Source organism: Neomonachus schauinslandi, chromosome 13 (genome assembly GCF_002201575.2).
Source record: "Neomonachus schauinslandi chromosome 13, ASM220157v2, whole genome shotgun sequence".
NCBI lineage: Eukaryota > Metazoa > Chordata > Mammalia > Carnivora > Phocidae > Neomonachus > Neomonachus schauinslandi.
The window spans coordinates 89218856-89242587 of NC_058415.1; the positions used below are offsets into that span (position 1 = coordinate 89218856).

Genomic DNA, 23732 nt, shown 5'->3' on the forward strand with positions numbered 1-23732 from the left:
TGGTTAAGATATGGAAAGAAATTTACGACATCATTTTGTTGAATAAAAAACAAAAACAGGTTACATTGTAAATGGAGAGACACTTAAAAAGACGGTCTCTCAAATATTAACAGTAATAGGGGCACCTGGGTGGCTAAGTGGGTTAAGTATCCGATTCTTGGTTCTGGCTCAGGTCGTGATCTCAGGGTTGTGAGATAGAGCCCCTCATTGACTCCACATTCAGCGGGGAGCCTGCTTGGGATTCTCCCCCCCACCCCCCGCCGCTCCCCTCACCTGCACAGCCTGTGTGTGCGTCTCTCTCTCAAATAAATAGAATAAAATCTTAAAAAAAAAATGTTAACGGTCTATTCCTAAGTAGCAGAACTTAAGTAATTTTTTCTTCTTTATTTTTCACTACTATTTCATATATGCTTTATATCAATGGTTTTTTAAAGCCTATGTCATTCTTTATAAGAAGATCCACAGGGATTCCTTAAAGACAAATTAGTTCTGGGAACTCTTGCTTATAATAAAAACCACATAACTGGGTAGCCTACTGCATTAACTGGGAGCACAACATGGCCTATCATAAACATATATGAAACACACCGTGTGGTCAGCCTCAACATTCGGAACCACTGGGCCACTGTCTTCAGTGCTGAAGATACAAGTATCAGTCATAAGAATAAGCTCCTGAGCATATCTTACAACAAAGCATACAAATGGATACAGGCTCACTGAAGAGAACGGGATGGAGAAGTTCGTTTCACTCTGTGTACATGTAATTGGAACAACACAGTGCCTCTAAGGACACAAAATACTTTCAGTGAGCTCCAGGCCTGCATCCTTTGCTTTGTTCTGGACAAACTGCTGAGCTTCGAAGTTACTCAGGACACGTCATTTTACTTCTCTAGACCTCCATTTCGCTATTGGAAAGGAGAAGTAACACTGCCTAATTCTAAACCCAACAGGACTTTAAAAAAAAATCCACCTTACTGAGTTACAATTTACATAAAATAAAATGCACACATTTTAAGTGTATAGTTTGATGATTTATGATAATGTCTATACCTGTGAAACTGCCACCCCAATCCAGGTACAGACAATGTCCATCACTGCAAAAGTTCCCTTGTGCCCCAATGCAGTCAGTCTCCCCCCCTCCCCACCCTCATCTCCTACCATCAGGATCTTTTGTTTTAAAATACAACTCATCATTCTCACTCTTTGCCAAGTGAAGCTTATATCCAATCTGACATGTGACAGTGACTGCTATCTTCCTTTTTTAATCCCATACTTTTGTAATGTAGATCTTAAGAGTTGTCATCAATCTCTCAATAATAAAATTATCCTTGAAAGGTATTCCAATTTTGAACAGATGTAAATAAAACATTCAAATGTGAAAATGCCAAGCTAAGAATTTGGATTGAGACCATTTATAACATCCAGTATGTTTCTTCTTCCCTTCTCAAATTAAGCAAGGTCCTTCAAACATTTATTTAGAATTAACTAAACATACAAATAGTAATTCACTCTGAAGCTCTGAATCAATTTCTTTTCAAAATGCTCCTTCAAGGCATAGATTTCCTTTGCAGAGTCAGCTACATTACAGTTCCTGGTAATGACACTGGTGACCACCATATCAAAGGGGCTGGGCCCTGCATGCAAAGGGTAATAACGTTCTGAAAAATAAATGGCTCACCTAAAGCCAGTGGGCTGCGTACAAATAGAGAGAGCAAGAAAACAGAACCAACTGAAATGGTCTGCTTCTTGAAAGTGGCCATAAAAATGAAGATATCCAGTGACCCAGTAAGACCGAAATGTCTGTGTTTGGAGCATCCATATTGCTTTTTAACAGGCTCTTGATTTACTTGGTCGATTTGCTGTGAGAGCCTTATGGCTGCACAATACAAGACAAAGATGTATCACATTCATAATAAAAATGGAGCTCTTCTCAGGGTGGAAAGGGGGGTGCATAATTTGGCTCTAACAACTCATCTTAGACCAATGAATTTTGCTCAAATTTGTTTTTCTCCTACAGATTTCTTAAATGGGAAATCAATGGAAGCAAGGGACAGTACAAGTTTGAAAGACAATGTTTCAAAATGTCAGCTACTTGGGTTTCGATCTTCCCCACCAGAATTTGCAATGAGTGCAATATGCATGGGGTTTTATGGAATTAAAGGAAAAGACAGCTTGGCAGGGGTCCCCTCCTGGCTCAAGGAATCATCTCTCCTTTTGGCTCTCCTCCTTCTTTGTATCTTATTAGGGTCCATGCAAGCTCAGCCATTCTGGCCCTGCTGACTCTTTGAGTGGAAGAGTCCTGCTAACTATGCAGAGTGGCAGGGTGATTTTGCCCACCTAGCATCATTTTGATCATTTGCTCAAACAAACAAAAAAACCCAAAACAGCAGAAATGCATGCTAGCTGCTGTCTTTTAAAGGGTTTAAAATGTCTACCATCTTGGGCGCTCTCAACATAGACTGCACCTCTAAGAGCACACGGAGAGGGAAGGACTCCTCTTTCCAAAAAAACAAAACCTGCCCTTCAAAGCTGACTCATAGTGATTAAGCGACATTTGTTAATCATATATACGTATCCCAGTTTCCAGGAACACAGCTCCGACTGTCAAGATCTATAAGGGGCCCATTAAATATTTACCGAACCATCTTTATAATGGGAGAAAAGGTCAAAGTTAATAAAACTGACAGACAGATCCTGTCCAACTGGATTTATACATTATTTAAGCACCAAATACTCCATTCCATGAAACACAGTTTAGATCTGAAAAGACTCTTGGAATACGTTCACTCAGCCAATGGTTCTAAAACAGCAGAAGGGAGTTCGGAGCGAATCCACAAATTAACATTAAGAACATATCACTCCCCAAAATGCTGCCGTAAGTTTTCAATTACAGGTTCTGTAATATTTTCTATAAAAATATATTTCAATAAACATACTTCACTCCAAATGTCTGTGGCATGGAAACAACTCTATTTCAAAAAGCAACTTACCAAAGTTCTAATGAGATTTTTCTATCCAAGATCATTTCTCCACTAACCAGCAAGAATAAAATGAAAGAGGGTGAGAAAAAAAAAACAATCTATTCTTTTAACTTCCACCTCACACAGATGTGGGGAATGGGAATGTTGATGTAGCGAGCATTTTTTTTACTGGTAAACTGCCTTTCCATGCTAACAGCTATTTCAATGTTCTTTGGATTTAGAGAGCATTTCTCTCAGCTGCAATTTTGCTACTATTGTCAACTTCCTAATTTCTATGACTGACCTAGGACTTTTCGGTCAGTTCGCAACCTGTAGCCCTTTCTAATCAATTATGTCTACAAATTACCTCTAAACCTGGGAAAATCTCAACAACTCATAATGAGCTCTTAGACCTCTTAGAATTAGGAAAACCTTGATTTACTGGATATTTTCTTTAAAGTAACACTGTTTGGGGGCACCAGGTGGCTCAGTCAGTTAAGCGTCTGCCTTCGGCTCGGGTCATGATCCCGGGGCCCTGGGATCGAGCCCGGCGTCAGGCTCCCTGCTCAGCGGGGAGTCTGCCTCTCCCTCTCCCCCTCCCCCTGCTCATGCTCATTCTCTCTCTTAAATAAATAAATAAAATCTTTAAAAAAAATAAAAATAAGGTAACACTGTTTTAGTAATATTAAACATGCGTAAGTGCCAAGGGTTACAAGGTAAGGTCCTTGTAAACTTTCCTGTGCAGACCGACAACCTCTGTAACCAGCATCCTCTTTGAAGATGTGCAACCAGACTCTGCTACTAACGACAGCTGTGTGACCTTACACATCTCACTTCCCTCTTGACAAAACATGCATTCTATCTTTTCCTCAAGCTCCGAAGTTTCATTCCTTTGGGTTTCTGAAGGAGTTACATGGGTATCTGGTTTCATCATAAAATGGTGAAACAATGTCCCCACAATTTCACGCAATAACCCTTTTCACCCTGATAGGCTTGTTCTTTATAGAATCCGCTTTTAAAGAAGTCCAAATTTCTGAGGCCTAATTCAATTAGCTTTAATATGTTTCAAATTACAAATAACAACACATACTGGAAGGAAATATTATTAAAGTAAATTGTAAAAAACAGGATTCAAATGCAAAGTTTCTGCCTTATATCTTGGGTTCAGAGAATCAGATGAGCAACCATGTCCTTTGGTTGGCTCTCCACTTGGCTGTCTTCCACATTGTTCTGAATGTTTCTATCTGCTCCAAGACAGAGAGAGGATCTGTTGTGCAACGGACAGAAGTTTGAGGAGCAAATAGAAGGAAAGTCACCATACCTATCACATTCAATATACCAATTAAGCCAGTGGCATTCAATCAGGTCTAGCACATAAAAGCTGAAACGTTTGCTAAAACCTCCCTGGGGTCCATGGTACAGCATCTATTCACTCCCAACATTATCCTATCCATGCCATATGGCCTGAATCCCACTTTAAGAAAACAGGACATTCAAAATTCTCAACATTTATAAGCCAGGTCAACCAAGGTTTGATTCTCCCCACTGTGAAAATCATGATCTCCTTTTCAAAGATTCACTGAAGGCTTCTTTTGGCGGGGAGGGGGTTGTAAAAAAAAAAAAAAAAAAAGTTCTCCTCACCTTAAGACATAGCTTGCTTTATTTTTAAAAACTTTAAGTACAATTTCATGTAAGTTTCTAAGAATACTAGCAAGACAAACTGGTACTTCCGGTAACTAAACCGTTTGGGTGAGGAGTGAGACAGAACTAAGTTAAACAAATTCTGGCTGGCTTAGACAAAGGGCCCACGGGAGGGGAGGAAGAGATCAAGAGGCTATGGAGCCCTGCCACCTCCTCCCCCAGTCCCTCCAGGACAGTTTCCCTTCTCTGAGCACAGAGCTTCTGCCCGTCACTGGGACTTGGCAGCCAGGAAAGGCAGCCTTGTGTTATTTCTTGGTCCAGGAATGAAGCTAAGCTGGCCACCTGGGGAGACATTTCTTGAGGGTGCAGACCTTGTTACTGATTACTCTGCATTCACAACAGTATCGAGGAGAGTGTACTGCATTCAGGTGTAGCTAATGAATTTGTCAACGGGTAAGTTGACTGGCAGATTAGTAAAACTGCTATGGCCTGGCCTGGCCTGGCCTGGCCTGTCACTGTAGCCAATACAGAGAACAGAATGGCCCTATCAGACAGTCCTCTTAAGGCTGGGCACTTACAGAAGCAAACACACTGCTTTGCAGGGGCTCACGTCACAGCAGAACCACAAGGAACCCCTCTTTCCTCTAACTGCCCAAAATAATGGGTATGTCTAAACCTCTATTCAGGCTTGAGTTCAGGATAAGGCATCTATAGGGACTGCACTCGGATGACTTCAAATCATAGAACTCTAATGTCAAAGAAGGGCCTTGGAGACACCAACCTCCACCTGTCCCCCACCCCCATTTTATAGGAGAGGAGACTCGGGCCTTAGAGAAGTCATTGGCCCAAGGTCACACATGCCCAGAGGGGGAGTGTACAGGGGGGCAGGGGCTAAGTGTGCTGCATCTTTCTACCTGGAGGACCTGACATTTGTGATCTCTGCCAGCAGGAGAGCACAGTGACTCCTCCCAGACAGGGAACTGAGACTGTGCTCAAGGAACACGATGTTAGCTAGCATCACTGGGATCTCTTCCTTTGTTTGTTCCCTTCACTCGGACCTCTTTTAGGTACCGAGATGTCACATGTTCCTCCCTTCTACTGACTCTAGTCATGTCTCATGTGGGTTGTCTGGGAAAGTTCTAAATTCTATCATTTTAAGGCTTTAATATCATTCACGGTTAAAAACCGTGGAGAAAAGAAATTAAGAAATCATAGAAACCTCAATATTGTCCAAAAATCTAAATTTTAGACTCGGCAATAACACATTTAACCTTCCTGGCATCTCTGCTATTTACCGTTCTCTGATGGGGCAATTGTGCTACTGCCTAATAGGTTTTTATAAATTCTCTTACTGTCCGGGAGAGTCCACACATATAATCTGTTTTTACTTAGGGACTCTCTTTAAGAATGTGTGTAATACATCATGAGAGCAGTAAGCAAGGACATTAGTCGTGTAGTATCACTTCCCCTGCAGATCCCAGGCCAAAACAGCCAGTGCTGGTTGGCATGAGTGTGTTGAAAATCCTTCCCAGGTGCAACGGAACACACCAAAGCTCACAGCCTTGATCTGAGGATAGTATGACACCTGGATCAAGTCATACCCCATACAGCTGGGATATGTGGATGTGGCTGGGTGGGGTGGGGGTGGGGGCCAATCTGAGATTCTCATGCAATCCCTATTTCCCCTAAACCATTAAACTAGACCTAATATTTGTGCAAAAACAGGAACACTTCGTCACCACTTTGAGTTACAAGACCTTTGCCCCTCATTATTGAAATATATTTTGTTTCCAGCTAATGAGAAAAAAAACATGTATTACTATAAAGCTCTGATTCTTCTTTTGAACATAATCCTAAGGAGAGAAACAAGCAAGCCTGTTATTATCTGTGCTAAGGAAAACAGCTACAGAAAAATACCATAAATCTAATTGTTTTGCTTGGGTTTTTATCTAAATATTAGCTAATGGTATTAGCTTCTTTCCTCCTTTTATCTCCTAACACTTCTTTCAAATAGCCAATATTAAAAAGAAAAGAAAGAAAGAAAAACAACCTTAGATTTGAGCCTTTATGGGTAAATGATCTTTTTAACTTGGTCAAAACAGCATCAATAAACCATAAGAAGGAAGCCTCCAATTTATTTGCCTATTTGTTCTCTACTGGGAAGCTGGGTTTCAGGCCTTTCAATTACTAGGACAGCAGGACCCAAGTCAGGGCGGTGTTGCTGCCTGACTGGGGCATCATTTACATGCTAAATGCCATTTGGGTTTCTTTCCTCCTGCACATGAACCCTCAACTGTCCCAACTTCACAAACTGTCAAAGAAGCAAATAGAGAGGATGGGTAGCAGCCTTTTACTTTCTTTAAATCTCTGTAATGTGGGGAGCCTGGGTGGCTCAGTTGGTTAAGCGACTGCCTTCGGCTCAGGTCATGATCCTGGAGTCCTGGGATCGAGTCCCGCATCGGGCTCCCTGCTCGGCAGGGAGTCTGCTTCTCCCTCTGACCCTCCTCCCTCTCATGCTCTCTGTGTCTCATTCTCTCTCTCTCAAATAAATAAATAAAATCTTTAAAAAAAAAAAAAAAAAAAGAATGGTGCTTCTGGTATGTCCCAGATCTCGCACCTTTATTAATAGGCCTTTCTCCACAACTGCTCCTATTTACGCTACAGCTGTACATATGTTATCATACTTCAGAGATGCCAATCAGCTGGAAAAGATATCACTTATCCATCTGAGCAGATTCACTAACGAAGCAAACTGTGAACGTGGCTAAAAATGGAGGAAACCACCAGCAAGGAGACTACTGGTAAAAGACAAAAGAAAGCCATGAAGGGACGAGGACAGACAAGGGCATACTAGAATCCGTGTCTTCCTGTCTCTGTTACTCACCTCGCACCTCAGACCAGGCCCTCAACCTGTTTGCCCGGCGTGTTCTTAGAGAGCAATGCATGGTCAAAAAGGAAGATCATGTTGGAGGCTCACCTGACCACTTAAGATGCAGGCAGGAAACAGAAATAGGATCCAAGCAAATGTGACAGTGTTGTCAACGAGAGAATGCTAACAGATCATAAAAGCATGGTGACAATGAGTGAGAACATGCCCTGAGAACACAACATGGTGCCATCTTGTTCACCTATCCTCCTGTTAGAGGAAAAAGTCCATGGCGGATGGGTCATTTGTCCTTGTCTCCCAGCTAAGCTTGAACCAGCCCAGAATAATTATCCCTTTACACACTATATACTCAACAAAAACAGAATGTGTGCTTGACTCTGTTATGACTAAAGACAGAAGTAGCAGGGAAGAATGACACATCCCGGAATTATCTTTATGCTTCCACCAGAAATGCTGAATACTAGTCTCTAAATGCACACATAAGGCCTAGAACGAAAGTCTAAAAAAGGAGGCTGGATTATATCTAAGACCCCTTCTAACACTGAAATCCTATGATGTTATATATAAATACTTCTCTTAAGGAAATGCAGTTCTGAACTTGACTTCCTAATATAAAAATCAACACTGGTGAAATTTAAATATACTTATGAAGTGCAAACATTTCCCTAGTCACCAAAAGTCTCCAATGGAGGCAGTTACTGAGGGGGTGGGGAAAAGGCCCTCTGTGGTATTAGTTGAAACCAAGTGCAGGGTAGGGGCCTAATGGGCATGGAATGCTTACGGACATACCAAAATACCTTGTTTGTTCTTCTTCCCAAAGCATTCATAGCGGAGGCATGGGGGAAGAACTGAATATTCCCATATAACACGTATATCCCTGGGTATTTCTCTTCCTTGCCCCCCTCCAAAAAAAGGGGGGATGGTTTCAACTGAGAAATGAATAAAATGAAAACCACCGGACACTTGTAAATCACAAATCTAGACAATGAATGCTAAGTATTCGTCATCTGCCCAGTTATTACTACATAGATTTCAGTCAAGAAACCAGTAAAGATGATTTTTTAAAATGGCCAATCCGATAAATATAAAATTATGATTAGATTATTATCAACCTCTCTTCTGGGCAGTAAAAATGATTCCTATGTGCCTTCCAGTCAGTTCAGGTTTAGCTGGAGCTTAACTCTACCATCTGCCAATGTCACTAAGTGTCCATTTCTGCTCCCAGCACCGTTTTCTTTACTGTCACATGCAGCGCCCATCAGCCTCCTCTGCTGTCAGCCGGGGAGGGATCTGGTCAGACTTCCCTCCAACCCTGATTTACCTGGGATATGAAGTAGGGAGAGGTGGGGCAGAGGGAAAGGCAGTGCGGAGGAAGTGCAGAGAAAACTCGGAAGGAGAAGGGAAACAGGGAGCCATGTGATCATGATCTTTAAGATCTAGAACTATGATGTCAGACAAAGTGAAACAAGCAGGAGTGGAAGAGATGGAGGAACAGCTGTAGGAATGAGACAGGATATATCCAAAAGCCTTAAGCACAGTGCCCAGCAAAGACAGAGCCGTTCTTGTGATGACCAGATGTGACTACACCCAGAAATTCGCCACCTCCAACAATGCGAGATGACTGAATTTTCACAAAACGGAGCAGAATCATCATCTTTTAATCAAATACTGTCACCCCAAACATGTCAGATAATAAACTGGTAAGTATAATGGAAAAAAGTGGGGAAATGTACCCTACAGGCTGTTCTGAGTGAGCAGCTGTGTAGAGAAGGAATCCCAACTCAATTCTTGTACAATCAAGGAGAACCCATCACACTGATGGTGCTTCTAGGCCGACTCTGAGTAAAACTCTCAATATAACCAGGACAATCAATCGTATGAGGCCTGTGGAAACACCGGAAGCACTCTAAATGAAAAGCAACCCAGAGGATTAGTTGGGAAGCTCCTTCTAATATACTGGGGAAATTGTTCTTTTTAATCTACACACAACCCAAATGCCCAGAAAGTTGGCTCAACCTTGATGTATTCAACAATCAAGTTACGGAGTATTTCTCACACAACCCACAAAGTACTCAGCACTGGAAGATCAAAGTCTCTTCTCAGACTCCTAGGACTTGATTCCTTCTTTAGAGGAATGTTGAAGGTTTTTTTTGTTGGTTTAAGTTCTGGCTGCGATTGTCTACAAGTACTTGAAAGTATGAGAAGTATGAGAAAAGGCAAGGTAGATGTCAGCCTAAGTGGTAGGATTTTCCTATGATAAAATATAGGGCTATGATTTTTTTGTTTGGAATTTTAAAAACCCTAAACCATACCTACTAACAGGGGGTATATTTTTGGTTTACAATGAACAACAGGTCAGAGTGAATTTTCTACTGATCAATGTGACCGAGGCATGATTTCTACTATTGTTAATCCAATGAAGAATGCAGGTATGTGGTCAATTGTCTGGATATAAATCACAGGCCCTGCACTTAAGCGTGTGGCTAGGGGTGAGTTGTTCAACTTTCTGGAGCTTCTGTTCTTTCCTTCTATTACTGGGGATGATGATGCTATGCAATAGTACTTGATTACTCTAGAAGCAGTCCGGGGTTTCACTGAGCAAAACCACACTCAGGGTCTTGAAGTTAGTGAGGGTTAAATACATGAAAGTGCTGAGCAAAATGACTGGCACAAAATACACAATAAAGGTTAATTGTGAATATTATTAACAGGCTGAGATTGCTGAGCCATTAACAATTAGACTGAGTATCAAGGGTGATTGAGCCAATGACTGGAAGGCCTTGCTTCTGACCAAAAAAAAAAACCTTCAAGGAGCTGGACCAGCGAAAAACAGGCCTATTTTCTGGGAGGATCTGGGGAAGCGGAGTGTACAGGGTTTGCTGGACCATAAGGCTGGAGCCCCTGCTCTGATGTGCAAGTTACTTACTCCCATGATGTTTGAAGCCCTACTCAAACTTGCCAAATTCTGCTGTGAAGAACAAAGCAAGCAACCAAAATGAGGATCAGCAGCACCCAGCTGGGAATGTCCAAGAAGTAATATTCACGACACATCACTAACCACATCCATCCAGAAGATCTCGGATGTGGGAAGGAGCCTTCTTTGGGGCCAGGGGTAGGAACATAAGAACAGGCAACTGATGCCACATCCAGTGTTTTGTTTTCATCCATGAAACTCAAATAAATAGGCTGCCTTTCCCTTAAGGACCTGGCATGCAGGGAGCTGAGAAGAGTTGGGAGCTTGTTCGAGCCAGTCCAGAAGCCTTCCTGAACCACCTTTTATAGGGCCGATCGCTGTACATTACAGTATTTTTGTGCATGTATCTATCTCTACTCTTTTTCTCAACTGTAAGCCTCAAGAGAGCCGGAACTGTCTCATCAGCAACCAGTAAGAGGCAGGGTCAGGATCGGAATCCAGACAGCCTGGCTGGAGGGTCCCTGCTTTGTCACTACTACACCATTTGGCCTCTCCAGAATTTTACATGTTCTCAATAAGCATTTTTTAAACAAATGAATACATAATTAGCATGAGAAGAGATCTGAACTCAATGTCAGAGTACGGTAGGAATTTGGATTCTGAATCCTGCACAAGGTCCCCATAAAGGGGGGAAGATGATGGGGTTCTCCTGCCTCCCCTATTGCCCAGCTCAGCCTTCTCAGGCTGCAACGAGCAGCCCCAGGGAAGTGGCAGAGACTGGAGATGTGTCCCGGACAGCAGGAAGAGCTCCGACAGTCCCCTGCCCTTCTCCTCCTGCAGCTCGTGCCTTCTGAGCCCCCGGCCACTTGCTGCCACTTCCATCTCTACTGCAGACCATCGCTCTACTCGCCCTTGCTCACAGCCAGGCCTGCTGCTGTGTGAGTTGAGTGTGCAAACCCGGGTGCACACACCTTTTCATGCCCTCAGTGCCTGCTGGTGTCTCACACAGGAGAAACAGAGGATGGGACAAGAATCTGCCGGTACACAGCAACACTTTCCCCCACAATACAAAAATGTATAGGAAGTTCTTAAAGTCAAAAGCTTTCTCACCAACATGGCACCAAAACCCCTGTGACAGCAAAAACTGACATGAACTGATGTGAGTCTATTGAAATCTTAATTTATCTCACTTAGCACGAATAGTCTAACATTTTGCTACACAGTATTTGATTACAGGGTGCTGCCCCAGACCCTGCTGGAGAAATTAATGTAATATGTGGTATACGAACCATACTGTCTTTGAGTAATCCAAAATATTCTAAAATCCAAAATACATTCAGATCCCAAGAGCTCTGGAACAGGAGCTGGGAGCCCGTGCAGCGGAGTGTGGGGTACCGGGCAGAGCGCCCTTGCCAGTCTGGATTTCATAAACTGCTGGCGGCCTTTGACTTAGGCACCCATCTCTGATCCAAGTGGCCACAGCCGGTCTACAGAGGCACAGGGCCCAGGGCCCAGAGTGTGACAGCCTGCCATACTGGAATTCCACTGCTCCATCCCAGCTCTCTGTCCCCTGCCACTCCGGCCCGCTTCCCCTCCGAGAACACCCAAGCTCACTCCTGTCTTAGGGCCCCTTTCACTAGCTGTCCCCTCTACCTGGGACACTCTTTTCCCTGATCTTTGCATGCCTGACTTCTCATGCAGGTCTCAACCTGCACCTCACCTTCTCAGAGAGCCTTCTCTTGCCCCCTAAACGACAGGAGCCTCTAGGTACTCTGTCGCACACCATGGTGTTTTATCTTAATCATAGCAGTAAACCCAACTAGGTATTTTATACATATTGTTTGTTTCTTTGTTTAGTGTATATCTCCCCGACCTCACCGCCACCCCTACCCCCATCCCTACACCAGAATATAATAAGCTCCATTAGGACAGAGACTGTGGCTATCTTAGTCATTACTACAGCTCCAACACCTAGAACAGTGCTTGGCACCGAGTTGTAAATAAATTCTTGCTGAATAAATAAGAAAGCACTCAGACAATGCCTATCGGCATTGCAGGGACTGTGCACAGCCAGACCCATACACCCTGCCTAAACAAATTAAAAATCCATATTACTCCCAAATGGTATGAATTTTTTACATCTTCTGTGGACTTTATTTGGTAGACTCTTGGGGGAGGAGGGGTGTTGCTGAAGGTTCTAAGCAGGGAGTGGTACAATCAAAGGGCACTACAGCCTTCAAGTCATTTTTCAAAGCACAGCCAGAGATCATCTGCATCAGAATCATCTGTAGCGAGCTCAGATTGCAGGCTCCCGCCTCAAATCTGCTGGATCTGAATCTCTGCAGAGGAACCCTGGAATCAGCACTGTAAGAAGCAAGGCAGGCAGCCTTACAACGTGTCTTACAATCATAGCACAATCTTAGAAATACTTGTGACTCACTGATTGATTTGAGAAGTCTTCTCTACCTGGGACCCAGCAAGAATATGCTACAGACGGAAACCTCAGGCAGGTCACAGCTGGCTAACGTAAGGACGCAGCCCTAGCCGGCCCACCACACGGACCCAGGGTTGCAACACAGAAGCAGTGTGCTTCCCACATTCGAGAGGCCCCCATCTTTGCAACTCCTATGGGAAGTCTGGCTGTTTCATGCATAGATCGCTGAGGAGCGGTGAAGAGCAGCATAGGGACAAACAGTAGCCACTGAGAGCTTTGGAATTCTGATGTCCTATTCTAGCGCTCAACTACACCTGATTAAGTAAATACAGAACATGCATCGCAGGAGTCTTCGAATAGTTAAATTTTCAGTCTTTATAAAAAAGAAAATCCATCAGGTTTGATTGATAAGTGTACTTTTTAAAAGTAAGAGTAAAAAAGTGAAGATTGGCAACATTTTTTGCCATATAATTTGCTTTCTTTGCCTTTTCCACAGCACTGCACATAAATCAAAGAAATGTTAAAGAGGCCCATATATCACCAACTGGCATTTCAAAACTATTTACCGAGTCTTTAACAGACACAGGCCAGAGTATGGAAAACCATGACCAGGGAGGCAGAAATTAAAGGGAGAAAATTAACTCAAGCACTGACAGAGAGTTAATTAAGTTTACAAATAACTCTCCAATGAGCAAATTATGATATTTAATAAGAACAAGGTTACAAAACATGGAGGGTTGTGGGAAGGAAGACAAGCCAACAGAGTTTTCTAAACAAGAATAATGTACATTTGAACAAGCTGCCTTTCTATGATTAAGCACAGAAATCTGGAAACAAGGCAGGGGAAATGATGTTCTAAGAAGGTATGAAATAGGCTTGTGAGCTGCATTTTGCATTAGCCTTGCAAAAGAAAAAGAAAGAAAAGAAGATGGGGAGGCTTGGTCTAAAAGTTGCAGATCAAGGTATATAGGCTACCCTGTGTGAGCTGCTGCTGAAGGTGACATAGAGGTCAGGAGAGGTGGATTCCAATGGGCTGCATTTCCCACAGAGAAAATACAAGGATCCCCTAAAGGCAGAATACTTAAATCGGTAGCTTAGGTCCTAGTTTTCAAGGACAGGAAGAGATGTGAAAAGGCTTTATCTGTCTGCCTTCATCAGCTCAGGTTGCCAGAACAAAATACTGTATAGTCCACGTGCCTTAATCAACAAACATTTATTTCTCCCGCTTCTGGAAGTCCAAGATCCGGGTGCCAACAGATTCTTGGTAAGGGCTCTTTTGCTGGCTTACACATGGCCCCCACCTCGCTGTGTGCCCATACGACCTGTTCTTTCCAGGCCCACAGAGAGAAAGAATGCTGGTCTCTCTTCCTCTTCTTACAAGGATACTAATCTTATTATGGGAAATTTACCCTCAGGACCTCAGCTAACCTAATTACCTCCCAAAGACACCCACCTCCTGACAGAATCACACTGGGTTAGGACTTCAACACAGCAATTTTTGGGGGACACAAACGTTCAGTGTGTTAAGACCGTGCATCTGTTCAAGCGACACAAGGCTGGCGAGTGTCTGGCCAGCCACTCACCACGGCTCCCGGAGGTAGGGCGTCTGCAGTGGCTCCAGAGCCACCCTCCCTCCCTGCCATCCCGGACAGCATCTCTGTGCTCCCTCACCAGAGCCCCAGCTGCTGGGCTCTCCCCTGTCCCAGCACAAGGGCAATGGCTCTAATTCTAATGGAGTGGCTGCTTCTTTGAAAAGTTCAGCTTTTAACACTGCCATCTCCCACCAGGTCCTCCTGCCCTCAACTGTACACTCCAGAAAAGCTAACTGCTAACAGCCATAATAATAAGAGAGCTCCACTGAGAAAGAGGTTTCAAAGCCAGCTTGTACGTAAAAGAGGGGAAAAAAGGTCAGTCTTTTCTTCTCAAGAACTCGGCATTTTATCATCTCTTCCCTCCTGCTACATAATGAAATATTAGCATCAGATGGATCTTCTTAGAAAGCATACTAGGGACCGAGAGACACATTACTCTATTTCAAACCAGCAACGTGCAAATGTCTGCACAAATCTCTTAAAGTCACACCGTGAAAAGGAGACCTTCATGGAAAATACAAGCCCATTATATCAAAATGTACTTTTCTAAAATACAAAGTTAAGATGTTATAAAAGTAAAGCAAAAATGTATCTAAAACAGGAGCTAGGGATGCCTGGGTGGTTCAGTCGGTTAAGTGTCTGCCTTTGGCTCAGGTCATGATCCCAGGGTCCTGGGCTCGAGTCCTGCATCCGGCTCCCTGCTCAGCGGGGAGCCTGCTTCTCCCTCTGTCTGCTGGTCCCCCTGCTTGTGCAAACTCTCTCTCTATCTCTGACAAGTAAATAAAATCGAAAGAAAGAGAGAGAGAAAGAAAGAAAGAAAGAGAAAGAAAGAAAGAAAAGAAAAGAAAACAGGAGCCAGAGGTCTTCATGCTGAACATGGTCGAATGAAGTCATGTTCACCCTCACTCCCTCCCCAAACCACTAAAATGACAGCACAGGAATAAACATGGGGTGTCGGTCCACAAGCACAAAGTAAGCAGGGAGGAGACAGGAGCAGAAAGAGAGGCCGACCCCATTTCAGAAGACAAGAAGCAAATGGGCCAGCGCTACCTCAGCAGAGAGAAGGATGCTGAAAACTCACCCTGCACGGGGAGGGAGTAGCAGGAGGGTCGAAGAAGTCCGTAAAGAACAAGCTGAACTGGACTGCAGAATCCCCGAAGGCCGAGCAAGCGGACGCACCCAGTATGGTGGAGGGCCCGTGTGGGGTGAGAATAAAAGCAGGTGGATTGGTTGAGTCTCTTCTAAACACCCAAATGGCTGCTCCCATCAGAAGTCAGGAGGGGTACTCTCTGGAGAGGCCGACCTAGAGAGGCTCAGGGCTCACGGACAGCCGCAAACCGGGGGGCAAACCTACACTCTGAATGGTAAGACAGCGCCCCACCCCAAGCCCTCACAAAAAGGAACGACAATCCTAGTACACTACATGGCTCAGCTGTGAGCACTTCAGAGTCACAATAATACAAAAACTGAGTATCAGTTAAAGCAAACTGACGGAGAGAAGGTGGGAAATGAGAGTTAAATCATTATCTTCCATAGTGGAGTGGATAGATAATGTCTAAAATAGCAGTCTAGGCAACTTATTTAGAACAATGTCGGCGAGCATCCAAAGAAAGAGCTACAAGAGTTGAAAGGAGTTCCCCCAGGGAATGGCATGTGGAACAGTCAGGCTAATGCTTTTGTTATCAATCTTACAGGATTACGTATTTGTCTTTTTGTATTCCTTTGATGAACATAAAAATTACACTGGAAAAAAAAATAGAGCCTCCCAGTTAAGCAGGTCCTGAAAATGTGAGCCCCTCCACACTACAAAATGTGTGTCACTGCCTGGGGACTATTAGTTTCCTATAGTAACACTTAATTTTATTACAAGTTTTACTGCGCCAGTTAAAGGTTTTTACAATAGCAGATGCCATCCCTCCCACACATCAATTAATTTGCAAATTCACTCAGGCTGTAGAAATAATGAGGTGTGGAAAGCATTTTCCACTGGTGAGCGCTGCCATCAGAAGCTGGATGCGGTGGGCGAGGTGCTAATCGGTGGCTGCGCGCCCAAGTAGCCTGCACTCAGGCCACGATTGTCTGCCCTGAGCCTGAAGGACCCACCCCTGGCTTCAAATCCAGATCAAGAACAGCATGGCAACCACCTGGAAAAATGGAAAACAATGGAAAGATTCTAGAGACACGCGAGGGAGTGAGAGACCATCTATGCCTCATGAAATAAAATCATGGTTTTTAGGCTCCTTTTTATAGGTTCCCGTTCGGTGTTTACCAAGAAAGTAAACTTTTTGAAAAGCTATGATGTGGCACTCTGAATTCAACATTGGACTGTAAATTTGGCAAAACCACCTATCAAGCCCACACATTTGATTTTTTCCTACTTTCTGAAAGAGCTGAACCGAAGTAACCAATGTTGTTTCAAAACACAGGGGTTGAAAATAGTTACGCCGCTTCTGGCTCTGCCAAAGAACTGTCTCTCTTCTCATTTTCACTTAAATCCTTTTTTTTAATGACCTAAACGATAAGATGAACAAGAAGACACTTTTCCATTTTCACCTATGCAAATAACATTTGGTACAGAACAAGTTATCAGCTGCAGATCTGAACTACTTGAGGAGCTGCTAGGTCCCCTGAGGCAGAGCTCACCCAGGAGGGGCGCCACCCCCCCATCACTGCACTCACTCAGTTCTCCTGCTTCCACTCACTCTAGGAGCCAGCCCTTTTCCACCCAGCCTCCCTCCTGGCCTCCCTCCTCCCCTGTCCCTAAGCCTTGTGGCAAGGCCACTTTCTTCCACCACTCTCTTCCCGGGCACAGACTGGCACTGCACCCCACGCTGAGCCTTCTTTCTAGTCTGTGATAAATTGTCTGAGTGTGAATAAGCATTTCAAAAGGCTTCCTGCTTTGAGCATTCGCCTTTCCAACAAATGAAATAGGCATCTCCAGCAGCCTGACAGGTAGCAACAAGAACACATTTTCTTCCTCACAACCGGTCCAGACTAGAAGTAGACTATCACTCAAATACTGTTCCTTCCCCACCAGCCAAAAGCAGTCTCCTACATGGTGTGTGTCTCTCTAAACATGTCACCCTATTAAGAATGCCCGTCATAGCCTCTGGATTTTGAGGACAATAATTTTCTTCACACGCTTAGGAAAGCAATCCAAAGTTCCCCTGACATTTTCTGACCCAGCTTTGTCTGTAAAGGGCACAGGTTAACAATGTTTAAGAAAAGAGCACATACAATATATAAATCATGAAGACTCCTGGGACATTGTTTGGTCCGGGGCTTCAGATTCAATACCGTATTACCAAGAAAAGAAACCGCTTTCCTTTTCACTTGCACACCATACTGGGCTCAAAAAGCACCATTAAATGCCAACAAAGGCATTTTTGGATCTACAATCATTTGACATTTTTTCTAAGAAAATTTAAATTTGAAAAACTTTGGTAAATTTAGAGTCTTATGAAGTACCACCCACCTCCCCTTCCACTCCCCTAAAAAGGGCAAAAAAATTCATCATCAAAGGTTACCCTCCATCGAATGTCATCAGAGCGTGGTATTTCAGCACATACATTTGTGTACATAAATACCCAACTGTTCCGAGAGCTTTGCCATCACTGGCGAGACCAGATGAGTTAATAACAGAATGGCGGCCTTCCTAAGTTCCTTCCTATTTCCCCTTCATTCTTGTTAGTGGAACTCAGATCCTTAGTATTCTGCCTAAGTCTCTGGATCCTATTTGGCAAAAAGGCAAGAGGAAGACAACTTCCTTCCTTCCCCACCAACCCCCCTTCCCCCTCAAGAATCCAAGGACATTCATAACTTGGCGATTAAAAATACACTATTTTTATTTCAAAAGTTCAACCATAACACATTCCATTCTTTAAAAATTTTATAGCATCTACACTTTCAATTTGATATTTTTCATTCATGCTAGGTAAGCCTCTTATGTTCTGTATTAAATGCAAGGCATGTGTGATCAGCACTATTAATAATATAACAGTGCCAATCTCAGAAATAGCAACACAGTACCGATGCACAGCCCTGTATGAATAGATGTGGAACCATGAGTACCACCGCAATCTTTATTAAATATATGGGAATAAAGAATGTGACTTCCTGCTCGGCCCCTCCCTCAAGAATCAGGAGGTATTTTTCCCTTCTTCCCCAAAGGCATAACATAACATTAGCTCTCATAAATATAAACAGACCTGAAACAGAAAACAAGTGATCACCTTTATTAGATACCAGGGAGAAAGGGAATGGGAGTTTAAAAGTACACACGGACAAATCAAGATGATAAATTCATCAAAACGTTATCAGACTCAAGGACTTAAGGTCACTAAAGTCACCTATTCTGATTAGAACAGTAAAACAAACTCTGGTTCTCACTCCCCCAAGAACGGGTTTCCTGACAAAGCCTGCCCTTTGCTTTGATGCCATCACAGTGCTCTGTCCAAGGGTGAAACTTGAGAAATGTTCTCTAGAGATGTCTGCAGAAGAACCACAAGGTACACCTTGCTTCCAGGTCCAAAACATGGCTAAAAATGAGCATGGGATAAGCACTGAATCTCCAAATGACAGCTTGGGTTCTTGCCACGTTACCAAAGACACTTAACTGCATGCCCTCCTTGTCTCCTCACTCTCATGTACTAGTTACCTTAGGGATGGCTGGTTCCTCCTTCCGCACGCGGTGGATTCAGGCAGAGTACCTAAGGAGGCCCTGACTGTGGCCAGCACCCTTCTCCTGTCTTCACAGGTCAGTGAGAAAGAGGCCCCAGGCAGGAGGATGTTACACGTACGTGTTTATTATAAACCATCAAATTGTCACTTGTAAAAAGTGGGGACTGTTGGTGCTAAGACTTCAGCTTTTAAAACGACCTGTGAAAGCAGCCTAGTTCGTTCACAGTGTAATAAATCCACCAGAGCACATGCACATACGTGCAGATATACACACTCACCTCAAAAGAGCATGTGTAAACAGAAAAGACGAATTAAGACTCTGAGTCAAAATAACTTCAAAAACAGTAACAGCAGCCCCTAAGTGTCCCCTGTGTGCCAGGCACTTAATCCTCACAACACAATAAAGCTGAAATGAACCCCACTTCACCCTTAAAGAAGCGTAGAGAAGTGAGATTACCTGCCCAGTCACACAGCTGATCTCAGATCCAAATGAGCCCAGACTGTAAGTTTCATTACTAAGCTGCACTGCCTTGCCAAAGAGAATTTCACTTACTCAATAATGAATGATAATAATAAGTAATAATAAATATATACTGTGAATCTAATATGCCTGACACTGCTCTAAGGACACTATTGGAAACAAAGCAACGAACAAAGCAGAAACTCCCACCCTTGTGCAGAGTACATTCCAGAGGGGGGATGGGAAAGATAATCAACAGAAGGAATAAGTAAAACATGCAAGGTGACGTAAGTCATAATAATAAGCATGGAGAGAAAGGCAGGGGGGAGGCGGGGGGGGGGGGTAGCGGCAAGAGGTTAGCAATATTCAACGGGGTGGTCAAGGAAGGCCTCCTGAGAAGGTACCACCTGAGCCAACACCTGAAGGACGCAACACCTCTTTGAGGCAACCGAGGAAACTTCTGGCAGAGGAGACGCGACCACAGTCTGTCTAGCACACCTCCACAGCACAGACCTCAGAGAGGGGAACCTCCGCTCATGACAGCTACGTGTCATCCCCACCCTGTTTCACTTCCTTTGGGCACATGCGGGTGGTGAGCAGGTCTCTGGACTCACCATTACTACACAATGGCTGACTGTGGTGGGTCCTAAGCCTGGACCTCTTCTCTTTCCAGTTCAGTTTGCCAAAATTCATTCCACACAAGGAGTGCTCCTTTTGACACTTCTCATTCCACACACTTCCTCCGGCACTTGGTTATGTGCTTTTGATCACCCGTGGGATGAGCGAAGACCTAGAAACTAGATAATATAGAGCACGAGGCACTTGGTCTCTGCTGGTGGGGAGGGTACGACTACTCTGAAGGCAAGGGCACAATATCTGCCAAAATGGTAAATGCAGCTGCTCCTGGGCCAGCAATTCTTACTCTAAAAACTAACCATATATCCGGACAAATACTTACATACCAGGGTATTTGGTGTAGCACTGTTTGTAATAATAAACCAGAATAAACCAGAAACCACCTAAATTCCCTCTATGGAGAACTGGTCACGGTACATCCATAAAGTAGACTCCAACAAACTGTTCAAAAAAGAATGTGCTGGGGCGCCTGGGTGGCTCAGTCGTTAAGCGTCGGCCTTCGGCTCGGGTCGTGACCCTGGGGCCCTGGGATGGAGCCCCGCATCGGGCTCCCCGCTCCCCGCTCCGCGGGAGGCCTGCTTCTCCCTCTCCCACTCCCCCTGCTTGTGTCTCTGTCAAATAAATAAATACAATCTTTAAAAAAAAAAAAAGAATGTGTTAAGGGTAACAAGGATGGAACAGTGGCCTTTCAAAAGAACATGTCTGATCATTGTACTGTGGCCGGGGTGAGGATGCCTCCATCCTCAGGAATAAAGGGTCAGGATGCAGCCTACTTATCCTCCAATGCTTTGGTAAAACTTTTAAGACTGCTAATATGTACAACACCAACCGTGGAGCATGTGTGGTGCATCTAGGTAGAAAGTACAGAGTTCAATGTACTATTCTTGTCACTTTTCTGAAAGCTGGAAGTACTTTCAAAATAAAGAGTTTAAGAGAAGTGTTAGGATCATGGCCAAACCTCACTTAGGGGAAGCTCTGCGACACCCAGACCACTAGAGCCCCTTCAAAGGGGAACAGGTGTCCGAGTTCGTTCCCGAGAAAGGCTGAGTAGGGACGGGGGCAGAAGCCTTCTCTTCATATGTGGGCAGCAACCAGGCGAAAGCTTTAGTCAGCCAGAACTCAACTAGCATATTGTCCCCTGACCCAGCCAGAGAGGCAATAAAGCAAGCTCCAACAAGAGTCCTCAGTCAGGGGCTGTGCGGCCCACCTTCCCAGTCCAACCCAGTGTGAGCTGACGTCCTGAGTGATGGCTCTGAAAGACCTGCAGACTCCTCAAAAGGGGGGGTTGGGGGAGGAGACAAAATTACATTCATGTGCTGGATTGTTTAAAGCAGAAAAAGAGATATTTTGGAAACATTTGAAAAAAGCTGCAGAACAAAAATATTCTCTGGCTAACATTTAATAAATAGGACCACTTCATTTTCCTAAGCATTTGGGTACACTCAGAACACAGGTCTTTCGGTTTCTGTGTTACTGTGTTTTAGCTGTACTAGTAATTACCATGTCCCCAGTGCCAGCATCCCCGGCTTACTGAGACAGAGCATGTGGAAACGATCTGGGGTTTGCATCCCGGCTCTGCCACTGACCGCCTGGGTGGTGCTGGGCCAGCGGTTTCACCTCCTTACCCCAGTCTGCTCGTCCGCAGAACACAAATAACATGCACTCGGCTTCACGGGGCTGTCGGTGAAAACTCAAGCACGTCAGGCACTGCAGAAACAGTCTCGACTCTATTTCCAGCTCCAGAGCCAGGTGCCAGGGATAACCTCGTGGAGCTTACAGCCTGGGAGCATGGACAGACTTGAAACAGATAACCCCCTAAACTACAAGTGAATGACCTTTGCGACAAATGCCTCAAAGGAAAGGCACAGGTGCTAAAAGCCCTATGCCAGAAGGCCATTTCCAGCAGAAGGAAGAGCCCGTGAAAAAGCAGAGGCAAGGGAGCCTGGCATGTTAAAGAAAGCGGAAGAAGAAAGCGTGTGTTTCATCACGGCGCCAGGAACAGGTTTAGCACCCAACAAAGGCTGGTAGTAATAACAGACTCTGCTAGGCAGGTAATAAGCACACCCCTTACCGTCATACTCACATAGTACTCCACTTACCATGGAGAACGGTCAGCTCAAGTTATAATGCACATAAGCAAATTCGAAATAAGTGCAATCTTAATTTATGGGCTCACTATATCTGGGGTTATGGTAACCTTCTGAAACGACTTTTTGATTTCGTGTCATCTACTGGAATGACAGCAATCAACAGCCACAGCTGGGCGAGAAGTTCTTCAAACTCATGGTTCAGTTAGGTACCTAGATACGACCTCATTCAGCCCTAGGCGCCTGCACGAAACACGAGTAAGCTAGGCTTTTAGAACAGTGGCTCTAGCAGTTGAAAGACTAGTTACTGGCAAACAAAACAAACAGCAAGCAACTGAAATCCACGGAGTGGCTGGTAATTCCTATTTCAAAATCTCAAGCTTGGCTGGCACAGAGAACAGATGGCTGTGTAATATGCAAACACATCGACGGCAACCATGGGCTCGGGCTGGCTTTGGTGGCACTGAGAGCAAGCTGGAGCTGCCGCGCCGGTGTGGAGAGGTGAGAACGGCCTAGCAAAGAATTTCTGGGGAACATCACGAAATGAAAAAAAGGCAGAAGAGGCAGGGCACCCCCCACCCCCGAAAGCAGTTGTGGTCCGGGCAGAAGTGGCATGCTTCCTATGCATACGCTTTGGCTGACAAATTGTACGTGTAACATCCTCCTGCCCTTTGCTTTGATGCCATCACAGTGCTCCCTTACCGGAAATGAGATGAGAATGCAGATTTCTAGAGCCGGCAAAGTCCTGCCACCTGCCTCCTCAACACCAGCTAATTCCTGCCTGCCCCACAAACACAACACCCTGGGCAGGGTGAGGACCGATGAGGGCCACATCAACACAGTAAAATGCAAAGAATCAATAGCATTTACAGTTGGGAGAATATGCCGGTTCATCCAATACAAGCTGCTCTTTGATTTAAAAGAAAAAACAAAGGCCCAAAGAGAAAGTGGCTTTACCAAAGCTACACTTTCATCCGTTTCTTTCATTCAGTCATTCACTCCTTCATTCAACAACTACTTATGGGCTGCTCCCTAAAATGTGCCAAGCATTGTCTAAACACTTGGGAAACATCCATGAAATACACAAAGAACACCTCCTAGTAGAGGAAGCCAGGCAAACAAAAAGCTCTTTTTCTACATACCTAAAATATATGAATGTCAGAAGATGAAACGTGTTCGTGTTTAAAATGTGCACGGTAGGGGCCTGGGGGAGGTGCTGCAAATGGTACATACGGCACTTGAGAGGATAACTGTTGAGCAAAGATCTGAGAACGAGGATATGGATACCGGGGTATCTGGAGGAAGAACGGCCGGCTCTGAGGCCCTGACGTGACATGGGAGCATACACGGCACCTAGCACAGTGCCTGGCATGTGGCAAGTGCTCAATAAACACTGGCCATTGTCATTATCAGGTGCCCCAGAGCAGTCCTTGTACTGGCT

The 23732-nt window shown here is 44.4% G+C and overlaps 1 protein-coding gene across 2 annotated transcripts in view; it reads right to left on the minus strand.

Annotated features, from left to right (window-relative positions):
• Positions 1-23732, minus strand: part of MED27 (mediator complex subunit 27) — a 202605-nt gene that overhangs the window by 139624 nt on the left and 39249 nt on the right. The gene's annotated exons all lie outside the window — the stretch shown is intronic.